Here is a 13,345-nt window from a genome sequence, read left to right on the forward strand (position 1 = left end):
GGGGGCTACGTAGGCACGAGGTGATGAGAGTCCGTGTTTAGCTACTAATTATGCTATGTCCGGGTAGTTTAGGACTCAAATCATGAATTTCTTGTAATAATTGCATCCTTTATTTTATTAAAGTACTGGAATTATATTGGAAATTGTTAGAAGAAATAGTAAAAAACCGAAATTTCACATACTTGAATTTTAGTGCAAATTACTTGACTGTTAATGGAAATTGTATATCCTTATGTGTTAGCCTTATAAATACTTCTCATTCCGAAGGTTCATAAGAAAATGTCCCCCTTTCGTTTAGAGCGGGCCGAATGCCTCGGAAGTATAGATGCATCTATAGATCGTGCCGCACGTTCCTCGGCTGTGTACATGATACTCTGGATTGGGCCGTACGACCTCGGCAGAAATTGTGCTTAATAATAATAACTACACGATACCTTGGTATTCTATTGCAGCTTGTGAAGATAATTGATTAATTGGAAATTATTGTATTTGAAAGAACTATTTATTCCCGCTTGTTAAGAAAAATTATTGTTATTCACATAAACCATGTCTAGTTAAATATTTCCATTTTAATATTATTGACCCATAGTGAGTATCAAAGTCGACCTCTCGTCACTACTTCTTCGAGATTAGACTTGATACTTTCTGAGTACACATTGTTTACGTACTCATACTACACTTGCTGCACAGTTTTGTGCAGGTACATGTATGTCTAGTGATCTTTTGGGCACAGATGCGCATCTATCTCGGGGACTTACGGTGAGCTGCATTCCATGCTACGAATCCGTAGCTACAGAGTCTTCATCAAAGTTATTTATATACTCCTGTCTAATTTGTATTCCAGACAGATGTTGCATTTATCATATTTTTCCTAGTTGACTCTCATGCACTTGTGACACTGGGTTTTGGAGGTTCCTACTGGATGTTTGGTACGGTAGTTCACATAACCATCATTGTTTCACTCTGTAAATCCTATTTTATACTTATTAGATAATGGAAATTTTGATTTCAAAGGTAATAAAGATGGGTAATTGAATTAGTAAATTACCGTTGGCTTGCCTGACGGCGACGTTAGGCGCCATCATGATCTATAGTGGATTTTGGGTCGTGACAACATGGTATCATACTCTGAGTCAGTAGAGTTGGCCTCTTACCAATTGTGGTTCAGTGGTATGAAACTTGGGAATTGTCTAGAGGGACAAATGCACCTCCAGCGGTATGGGAAGAGTTCTCAGGGGTTTTCTTACGTCATTACTTGCCGGCAGAGATTTGTCAAGAAAGGGTAGACATGTTCTTGGCTCTTAAACAAGGGAATATGAGTGTGCGGGAGTATAGTCTCGAGTTTGATTCCTTGGCGAGGTATGCTCCCTCGATTGTGGCTGAGATGAGTTACCTAGTGCATCAGTTTGTGGTAGGACTTGGGCCGCACCTGATTAATGAGTGTTCCACGGCCGCTATGCTCGATAGTATGGATATTTCCCGCATCTAAGCTTATACTCAGAATTTGGTTGATCAGAAACGGCAGCAATACGAGGATCGTGATGAGGGTCAGTGTAAGAGGGCTAGGTCTGCTAGACAACTTGAGATTTTCGGTGCGATCCTATGCCACCATATTCTGTTGATAGTGTCCGACAATTGCAGAGGCCGCATTATGAGGGATCTATTTAATCTGAATCAGGTCAGGGCTCGATAAATTTAGGTTTTCATAATCGGAGGGATTCAGCACAGATGAGGGCGTCTCCTCTATGGCGCGGTCAATGCGGTAGAGCTCATTCTGGATAATGTCGTCATGGATCTAATGTTGGCGTGCCTATGAGCTGAGTAGTCCAGACGAGGCAGTCTCACTCACTTTGCCTCAGTTTTCAGAGATGTTCTTACGTGAGTATGTTCCTCAGAGGCTCAGGGATGCTTGGCGTGCAGAGTTTGAGTAGTTGCATCAGGGTGCTATGACTGTGTCAGAGTATGCAGTCTATTTCAGTGAGTTAGCTCACCATGCGCCAGCTCTGGTTGCTATAGTCAGAGAGAGGGTTTGTCGCTTCATTGAGAGACTTCACCCCAGTATTCGGACCAGTATGGCCAGGGAGTTGGAGATGGACATCACTTATCAGCAGGCAGTGAGCATTGCCGGGAGGGTGGAGGGCATGTTTGCCCGGGACAGATTGGAGAGAGAGGCCAATAGGTCTCGAGAGACTGGTCATTATTCAGGAGCTCGTGCACTAGCAGCACGCTATGGTAGGGGTTTTGTGAGTCGCCCTGTTCATTCAGCTCTTCCAACAGCTAGCGGTGTTCCAGCTCCTCCTAGACCTCAGGAGCCCTATTATGCACTGCCAGTATCGAGTATGCCTCCTACTCAAGGTGCTATTACCGGCCAGTCCAGTAGGCCAGGTCCGATTCAGTCTCAGCCGCCGCATCCTCCGAGAGGTTGTTTTGAGTGTGGTGACACTCGTCACCTGGTTAGATATTGCCCCAGAGCTAGGAGGGGTGCACCTCCACAGACTTATCAGCCTCCACGTGCTCCACCGGGTCCTCCGACCATTCTTTCAGCACTAGCTGCTACCCCACCTCCTCAGCCAGTTTGAGGTGGAGGTCGGGGAGGTCGGGGAGGTTGAGGTCGCCCTAGAGGGGGAGGCCAGGCCAGGTACTATGCCCTTCCAGCCCATTCAAAGGCCGTTTCTTCAGATTCAGTCATCACAGGTATCGTCCATGTCTGTCATAGGGATGCATTAGTATTATTTGACCTAGGCTCTACGTATTCATATATGTCTTCTTATTTTGCTCCACATTTGGGGATATCTCGGGATTCTTTGAGTTACCCTGTTTATGCATCTACTATTGTGGGAGATTATCTCATTGTGGATCGCGTATATCGGTCGTGTTTGATTGCTCTTAGTGGTTTTGAGACCAAAGACGATTTGTTATTACTCAGTATGGTAGATTTTGATGTTATCTTGGGCATTGACTAGTTGTCGCCTCATTATGCTATTCTTGATTGTCACGCTAAGACCGTGACGCTGGCTATGCCAGGTTTGCCGAGATTAGAGTGGAGAGGTACCTTAGAGTATACTCCCCGCAGGGTCATTTCATTTCTTAAGGCTCAACGAATGGTTGAGAAGGGGTGTGATGCGTATTTGTCCTATATGAGAGATGTCAATATTAATACCCCTATAGCCGAGTCGGTTCCAGTAGTGAGGAACTTCCCAGATGAGTTTCCAGTTGATCTTCTAGGCATGCTGCCCGATAGAGATATTGATTTTGGCATTGATTTGTTGTCGGGCACTCAGCCCATCTCTATTCCTCCATACCATATAGCTCCTCCTGAGTTGAAGGAGTAGTTGCAGGAGTTTCTTGATAAGGGTTTCATTAGGCCCAGTGTATCACCTTGGGGTGCTCCGATCTTATTTGTGAAGAAGAATGATAGTTCTATGCGTATGTGTATTGATTAACGGTAGCTGAACAAGGTTACAGTGAAGAACAAGTATCCCTTGCCTCACATTGATGATTTATTTGATCAGTTACAGGGTGCCAGGGTGTTTTCCAAGATTGACTTGCGTTCTGGCTATCATCAGTTGAAGATTCGGGAGCCGGATATCCCAAAGACTGCTTTCAGGACCAGATATGGTCACTATGAGTTTCTTGTCATGTCATTTGGGCTGACCAATGCCCCAGCAGCCTTTATGCATTTGAAGTACAGTGTATTCCGGCCTTATCTTGATTCCTTCGTCATTGTGTTTATTGACAACATCCTGGTATATTCCCGGTCTCGGGAAGATCATGAGCAACACTTGAGGACTGTGCTTCAGAATTTGAGGGAGAAGAGGTTGTATGCAAAATTTTCTAAGTGTGAATTTTGGCTTGATTCAGTGGCATTATTGGGCCACATAGTGTCTTGTGATAGGATCAAGGTAGATCCGAAGAAGGTAGAGGCAGTGTAGAGTTGGCCTAGACCGTTATCAGCTACGGATATCCGCAGTTTCCTTGGTTTGGCGGGGTATTACCGTCGCTTTATGGAGGGATTTTCATCCATTGCAACACCTATGACCAGGCTGACCCAGAAGGGTGCTCCGTTCAGGTGGACCGAGGAGTGTGAGCAGAGCTTTCAGAAGCTCAAGACAGCTTTGACTACAACCCCAATATTAGTATTGCCTACAGGTTTAGGGTCCTACACTGTCTATTGTGATGCCTCGAGGATTGGCCTTGGAGCGGTATTGATGCAGGATGGTAGGGTGATTGCCTACGCGTCTAGACAGTTGAAGGTGCATGAGAAGAATTATCCAGTTCATGATCTCGAGTTAGCAGCTATTGTTCACGCCCTGAAGATTTGGCGTCATTATTTGTACGGTGTTCCCTATGAGATTTACACTGACCACCGGAGTTTGTAGTTCTTGTCCAGGAAGAAGGACCTTAATTTACGTCAGCGGAGGTGGTTGGAGCTACTTGCTGCTCCCCTCAGCTGGAAAGCGGTGAAAGAAACCCCACTCGTCTCCACAATTCCCATAGTGTGGAGAAAACGATAACACTCCTTAAGAAAACCCAGAGCATCATCTGAAGCTAGTCTACTGAAAGTAGGTGGGTGGTACTTCTTGTACCTCTCAAGTCTGAGCTGCTCTACCTCAGAAGCAGCTACCCTATTCTCACGTTCAACCGGAGCCACTAGGGGCATAGGAATATACTCTGGGCCTGATCAACCTGGACCCTCTGCTCAGGAGTGCGGGTTGCAGGAGTCTGTGCCCCTCCCCCGGCCTGAGAAGTAGCGGGAGCTATCGGAAATAGTCCAGCCTGAGCCAGAGTGCTGAACATGCTCAAGAACTGAGCTAAAGTCTTTTGGAGGGCTGGAGTAGCAATAGGGATCTCCGATGCTGGCCCTCCAACCGGAGCTATTGGGGCTCCTCTGACGCAGCTCTCGCAGGTGCTCGGGCTGCACCGCGTGGTTGTCCTCTACCCCGACCCCGGCCTCTGGTAGCTCTGGCAGGGATCTCGGGTGCCTGATCGTCGGTCCTCCCAGTACAGGTCCTCACCATCTGTGAGAAAGAATAGAATAGAATCTTAGAATTTCTGGTGTCAATAACTCGCACGACAAGGAAATCAAGAAATATGATTGTTCTTAACAATTACATAGCCTCCCGAAGATAAGTACGGACGACTCCACATCGATCCGCGAGACTCTAATAAACCGGCTTGTGACTCGCGACTCCTATGAACCTAGTGCTCTGATACCAAATTGTCACGACCCCAAATTATCCCTCTGTAAGGTGTCGTGATGGCACCTAGTCTTTACGACTAGGTAAGCCTAATATTGCAAAAAATATAAAGAAATACAGCATTTTAAAGATAAACAACATATTATAAATAGCCAAGAGTAGTACCACTCGGCATATACAAAATAATTTTCCAAGACCCGGAATATCACTAAGTCACAAGCTGCTATAATCCATGTAGCTCTATACAAAAGTCTGAGGATAATAAAGAAAGTATCTAGGTGAGGGAGCAGAAGGGGACTCTGAAGATCTGCGGACACAAGCAGAAGTTCCTTGAAGTCTCCTAGAATCAGCAGCACGTACTAACCCCGAGGCTGATAGCTCGCACCTGGATCTGCACATGAAAACATGTGTAGGGAAGGGCATGAGTACACCACAATGGTATTCAGTAAGTGTCAAGCCTAACCTCGGTCGAGTAGTGACAAGGTCAGGTCAAGGCCCTACCGGAGTAAATATAATAAATTAAACAGTAAAAGATATAAGTGAAATTTATGGTAACATAGTTAAATAAATTCTCAAAAATTTAACAGTTAAGGGAGCCCTCGGCTCAAAACAAGGTAAACACAGTGGGAAAATCACTCGGGATACCGTCTCGTAGTTTCAAATGAATATGCAGTATAGGGGGATCTCCCGGAATACGTCTGTAGTCCCAAAGTAAATATGCAGTACAGGGGGATCTCTCGAAATACGTCCGTAGTCCCAAAATAAATATACAGTACAGGGGGATCTCCCGGAATACGTCCGTATTCCCAAAGTAAATATGCAGTATTGGGGGATCTCCCGGAATACGTCCGTAGTCCTAAAGTAAATATGCAGTACAGGGGGATCACCTGGAATACGTCTGTAGTCCCAAAGTAAATATGCAACGCAAGATGAAATGATAGGTATGACATCGAGTTATATAGTTTATACTGGACACAGATAAGGCAAATGAGGACTAAGCTAAACATGACGCACAGAATGTCAATTAGGCAGTTAAAACACGTAAACATGCTTTTCTAGTCTAAACTACATAATTAAACATATTAGTACAACTTAATAAGAGAAACAATTTATGATTTAAAAAGGTTAAACAAGATTTTTGCAATAATAGCCCGTGTACGTACTCGTCACCTCACGTACATGACGCCCAGCACCAAATAATATCAAGATATCCTAAGGGGGAGTCCACAACACAAGGTTAGGCAAGCCACTTACCTCGAACCAAGCTCAATCAATCGGTCACAATGCCTTTCCCACGAATATCCGGCTCTGAATGGCCCAAATCTAGCCAAAAGCAATTACATATCATAATACAACCATAATAGACTCAACTAATTAATGAAATCAACATTTTAACAAAAATTCTGAAATTAACGCAAAAATCGCTTATGAGGGCCCACATCTCGGAATCGGGTAAAAGTCGCAAAATTTGAACACCCATTCACTCACGAGTTTACTCTTACCAAAATTGCTCAAATCCGATACCAAAAACTTGATCAACACCCCAAAATTCGGCCTAAGAATATATTTTTTAATTTTTCACCCCAAATCTGAAATTTAACGATGAATTCAAGCATAGATTAGTGGAATATAACCATAAAGGAGTTAAGAAATGTTACCCAATCGATATCACTGAACATCCCTCAATCCCTCGTCCAAAATCCGAGCTCCCAACTTATGTTTTTGATAAAAATGGCATAACCTCCTTTTTTGGAACTTTAATACTGCCCAGACGCGTCCTTCTTCGCGAACGCGGCCACACCCTCGCGTTCGCGAAGTACAATTTACTTCGTCCCAAAAATCCTCCCTCGCGAACGTAATGCACATGTCGTGAATGTGAAGACCACTCAGCTTGACCCTTCGGGAACGCGGGATCTCCATCGCGAACGTGAAGCACGAAATCTCTCATGCCTCTAGTTCTTCTTCGCGAACGTGAGGACTCCCTCGCGAACGCGATGAAGAAAAAGCCTGCAACGGAACACCAGAAATCTGCTACTTCTCTAAGTCCAAAGATGACTCGTTGAGCATCCGAAACACACCCGAGGCCCCCAGGACCTCGACCAAACATACCAACCAATCCTAAAATACCATACGAACTTAGTCGAGCTCTCAAATCGCATCAAACAACACTAAAATCACGAATCACCCTCCAATTCAAACTTATAGAACTTGCAACTTCAAAATTCTACAACCGATGCTGAAACCTATCAAATCACGTCCGATTGACCTCAAATTTTTTCACAAGTCATAATCAACATTACGGACCTACTCCAACTTTCAGAATCGGAAAACGACCCTGATATCAAAAATTCCACTACCGGCCCAAAATTCCAAAATTTCGACTTTCGCCATTTCAAGCCTAAATGAGCTACGAACCTCCAAAACACAATCCGGACACGCTCCTAAATCCAAAATCACCAAACAGAGCTAATGGAATGGAAGGAATTCCATTTCAGAGTCGTCTTCACACAGCTTCAACTACGGTCCAAATCCTAAGGCTTAAGCTCTCATTTAGGGACTAAGAGTCCCAAAACACTCTAAAACTCAAAACCAATCATCCCGACAAGTCACAATAGCAGAAAAAGATTTGGGAAAAGAAGTTAATAGGGGATCGGGGCTATTACTCTCAAAACGACCGGCCAGGTCGTTACAGGAATACAAATCATCTTCAAATCATGTGTTGCTAAATTGTCCAAAAGTTCAACCCTTTCTTAAGTAAGTGTTGACGTAATATTAATTTACATGGACTACTATTTAATTCAGTTTATGCAACTAACAAACTTTTCAATATATCGCTTAGTGACTTCGTGAATCAATTTGGCCATGATGCTGTATATTCTACATTTGAGGCATGGTTTAAAGAGTGTGTAAGTGAATCTTACATACTTTCTCACATGTTAATATACATACTTGGTCACTTATGAATATATTTGCTCACTTGTGATTTATTTAACACTACATGTAGGTGTTAATCAATTTTTGAAAGATATATCTTGGGGACCTGCACCTACGGTTACAACTATGTCTAAGTATTTTGTGAATGGTTACAAATTTCACACCGCGAAATGCTCCAAGTATAAAAAATGCAATAACAGTGGGGGGTGTCAAAAGTGATGAAGGCAACCAGGATGAGGAAAATAATTTTTATGGTCTGATCATAGAGATTCTAGAATTATCATATTCAGGTTGGCCAAATAAGAAGATCATACTTTTTTGATGCATGTGGTTTGACCCAACACGTAGAAGAAGTACAAATATATACTCACAGTACAACATAATTGAGGTTAATAAAAAGAGGGAGTATGATCGCTATGACCTTTTTTATAATTGTAGTAAAAGTTAGGCAAGTGTATTATGCTCCATATCCATTGAGAAGGGATAACGATGATTGGTTGATTGTAATCAAAACTAAGCTTGTTGGTAAGGGTGGAAGTTGAGAATGTTCTAGATGTTGCTTACCAAAATGATACCTCAAGTGTTAACCAAATGGTGGATGATCAGTTAGAAAATGACTTGGATCATCATCAACGCATATTATAAGAAGTTGATATAGAGGAAATAACAATCATAGAAAATGAGGACAAAGAATCAGCTAATGAAAATAAAATAAGTGAAGAAGAAGAATTTTCGGACGAGGAAGGATACTTCGAAGATGACTAGCATGTTAGTTTTTTCAAGAGCTCTCAACTTATATAGATTTATATTCTCAATACTAACATTTTCTTTTATTTATGCAGATGACTAGTAGGGGTCGAGGTAGGTCTAGGAAGGATAAGAGGCCTATTGATCATGAGGATGGTGCTACACCCTCGCTTCCTTCCACTCCACACTTGCATCCCTTTATTGTTGATGGCTAGCAGGCTGATGGCCGGCAGTAATCTTCTAGGCATACATCTTTTCCACCACATCCATCTACTCATCATAATACCTATCATTCGCCCTCCCAGCAATATTCTTACCATTCTCTACCACAGGGTTATACCAAGCTTCCCCCACATGATCCTACATATAGTTATATGGGTCCATCGAGTCAGCAGTCACAGGGCCATGTGGTGATATGCCCATCATCTACTCCATTCGCTTCACCACCAGTTGGATCGCATCCATCTAGATTTCAGCCACCCAGATCACAGTAGGGGTCTAGATCGCATCCATCTTCATCAGCGATGTAATGACCCGGCCGGTCATTTTGGGAGTTATAGCCTCGTTTCCCCCCATTTCTTCTTCTTTATGTGTTATTCAGTTGTATTATGTTATACCGGGTTAGTTGGTTATCCGGAGTGGTTTTGGAGTGAAATGAGATACTTAGTCTCCTATTTAGAAGTTAAAGTTGGAAAAAGTCAATCGGATGTTGACCTATGTGTAAACGAGCTCGAATTTGAATTTTTATGGTTCCCTTAGCTCTGTTAGGTGATTTTGGACTTAGGAGTGCGTCCGGAATGTGATTTTAAGGTCCGTAGTAGAATTAGGCTTGAATTGGCAAAAGTTAGAAATTTGGTGATTTCGGTCGGCAGTGGAAAATTTGATATCAGGGTTGGAATGGATTTCCAGAAGTTGGAGTAGGTTCGTGGTGTCATTTTTGATGTGTGTGTAAAATTTGAGGTCATTCGGACGTGGTTTGGTAAGTTTAGGCGTTGTTTGTGGAATTCGGAAGATTTGAAGTTCTTAGGCTTGAATCCGAGGGTAATTTGGTGTTTTGATGTTGTTTTGAGTGATTCGAAGGTTCGACTAAGTTTGTATGTTGATTTATGACTTGTTGGTATTTTTGGTTGAGGTCCCGAGGGCCTCAGGTGTGTTTCGGATGGTCGACAGATTGGTTTATGGTGTTTGAGAGCTGTGGGTGTGAATTTTGCTGGTGTTTCCGCACCTGCGGAAGGGGAGTCATGGGTGCGAGGTCGTAGGTGCGCGTGAGAGTTCGCAGGTACGGATGGTGTTGAGGTAGGCTGGGTCCGCAGGTGCGTAGGTGAGGTCGCAGATGCAGAGTGGTAGAGCGCAGAGGCGGAGAGGAGGATTTTGGCAGGCATCGCAGAAGCGGAGCGAGATGCACAGGTGCGCTTCCGCAGGCGCACGATTTGGGCCGCAGATGCGGAACCTGGGCTCTTAAGTGAGTTCTGCACCTGCGAAGAAGGGGCCGCAGGTGCGATAGTGCTGGGCAGAAAACCTCCAGCTCGTGGTTTTGTCTTTCATCTTCAATTTTTGGACTTAAGAAACTCGAGAGAGAGGCGATTTTTCAAAGGTTTTCAAGGAGCAACGTTGGGGCAAGTGATCCTAACCCATAATGGTATATATTTCGTGAATCTATGGCTTTGTTCATCATTAATTAGTAGGATTTTGAAGTGAAAATAGGGGGTTAGGGCTTGGGATTTTGGAGAGTTTGATTTAAGGATTTGAGGGACCAAATGAGGTCGGATTTTGATGAATTTTGTATGTATGAACTCGTGAGTTAATGGGCTTTCTAGTTTTGTAAATTTTTTTGAATTTCGAGAAGTGGGCCCGGGGGCTGGGTTTGAGCCGATTTCGGGTTTTTGGTCTAAATTGGTAGTTTTTCTTGTGGAATTCATTCCTTTAGCATAAATTGATGGTATTGTACTGATTGTGAATAGATTATGAGCATTTGAAGGCCGAATCGAGGGGCAAGAGCATCGCGGAGTAGGGATTTGATCGGCTTGAGGTAAGTAACGATTGTAAATCTAGTTCTGAGGGTATGAAACCCCGAATTTTGTATCATTCTACTATTTTGAGGTGACGCACATGCTAGGTGACGGGTATGTGGGCGTGCACCATTGGGGATTGTGACTTGGTTCGTTCCGTAGCAACTGTAAAGTTGCATATTTTGTTGAAACTATATGATACTTATGAGTTTTAGAAATGAGTTTCTATAAATTGGGCTGAATGCCATGTTTGGGCCTTGTGCCAGTGCTGTTTGGACCCTTAGGGTCCTTTTCTTACTATCCTCTCACTGTTTTCGATTGAAAATCTATACTCAGTCATGGTTATACATGTTTACTGCATAACTCAATTTTTATTACTCTGTTTTGATGCATATAAATGTTGGTTTGGGATGAATACCTTGTTTAACTGAGAGCCTGAGTGGCTTAAGAGGTTTATGACTAAGTGAGGACGAGGGCCTAATTTGTGAGGATATTTATGGGATCAGGCTGCACGCCGCAGCATGTTTGATATAGGCCGAGGGCCTGATTGATTTATGCCATGATTTGGCTTGATATAGTGCTTGGGCTGAAGGAGCCCCTCCGGAGTCTGTACACACCCCCAGTGAGCGCAGGTACCTACTGAGTGCTGAGTGACTGGAAGGCATGAGTGATTATGAGGTATGCCCGAGAGGCATGAGCGATTGTGAGGTATGCCCGAGAGGCATGAGTGACTGTGAGGTTTGCCCGAGGGGCTGTATATGAATGATGTTTTGCCCGAGGGGCTGATTATGATTTCGTCATTTTGCTCACCTTTGCATTGATCCTCTGTTTGAAACTGTTAAAAAATATCTTTAAATGATTTTTATTGGAACTCGGTTTAAACTAGATGATTTGATTCAAACACTGATTTTTAAAGCATGTTGTATTTTATCGAGATTTCATGATATGAACTTTATATGATTTATTGCTTGTCACTACTGCTCAGTCTTTATTTACTGTTATTACTTACTGAGTTGGCGTACTCACGTTACTCCCTGCACCTTGTGTGCAGATCCAGGTGTAACTGGACACGGTAGCGGCTGTTAACTATTCCGGTTGCAGGTTTTCTCAGGGATAGCAAGGTAGCTGCCTGGCGATCGCAGCACAACTCATCTCCCTCTTATCTTTCTTTAGTTGTATTTAGCTATTTTCCAGACTATGTTAGTCTCGATATTGGCAGACGAATTGTAGTAGATGCTCATGACTAGTGACCCCCGATGTTGGGCTTTTCTTTTCCGCACATTTATTTTGATTTGAACTCCTTTACGAAGGTTTTTATGTTAAATAGCCTTGAAATTTTTATTTGAAATGAAAATATAGGTTTGTTTGGAAATGAGAAGGCTTTCCTAGTTCCATGATAGGCGCCATCACGACAGGGTTAGTTTGGGTCGTGACAAGCGACCCCGTCTCCCTCTCCACTGAGTTCGTCTCCTAGAATTTCTAGACTTCTCCTTCGGGATAGTAGTGCTGAGCCAGATGCCTCCCCTTCTACGCACACTTTAGATTCATCGGAGGATGATGATCCAGAGGAAGTGTGATATGATCGTTATCATATGATGATCATCAAGCCTGAGGGCGATTGGTAAGATTTATTTATTACTTCTTTGTTTTTGCTAAATTATAATAGCTAGTCTTGTTTATTTAATGTAATTTCTATGTTTTAGGTTCATACCTAGTCATCAGACTACAAAGATAAACACTGAAGTTCTTGGCTGGTTGTATGATGCACCCTATGCGGCTTGGAGTGAATTTCCACCAGAGCTCGTGGAGAAAATTTTCAACCAATTTAAGGTTTTAATACAATTCTTATCTATTTAAGCATTATATTAACAATAATTTTATTTAAAGTTACACACTTCATTTGTAGACTAAGTGTGCCTGGGAGGACCGGCATAACAGTGCCATTCTTGCAAATTTTGAAGTCAAATGTCATAAGAGACTATTTGATTCCTTCTGTTCTGCTCGGAAGAAGAGCAAGAAGCCTTGATGAGTTCTACCGCATATATGGGAGGATCTGCTGAGGCAGTGGACTACAGAGAAATTCGAGAAGATGAGTGAACAGGGAAAGAAGGTCCGAGCATCTGAGAAGGGTGGATCCTTGCACTATGTGGGTGCAAGGAGCATGGGGCCTGCGAGGAGACTATTGGTAATTCTTTAAAATATTTAATTTTATTTTTATTGAACTATATTTATATATTTAATTTAGTTAATATGTTTTATTATATTCATAGGAAACAAATATGGGAGGAAGATGATTCATGATGAATTCTTCATGGAGACTCACATCCGGAAGAAGAAGGCACCGACAGATCCAACTAGATAGGTGGAGGACCGGGCAGAGACTACATATGTAAGTTTCATAACTACTATAACTTGAAATTAATTTTTATAATATTATATAGTTAATAATTTCTATCT

This window comes from Nicotiana tomentosiformis, chromosome 2 (assembly GCF_000390325.3).
Source record: "Nicotiana tomentosiformis chromosome 2, ASM39032v3, whole genome shotgun sequence".
Taxonomy (NCBI): Eukaryota; Viridiplantae; Streptophyta; class Magnoliopsida; order Solanales; family Solanaceae; genus Nicotiana; species Nicotiana tomentosiformis.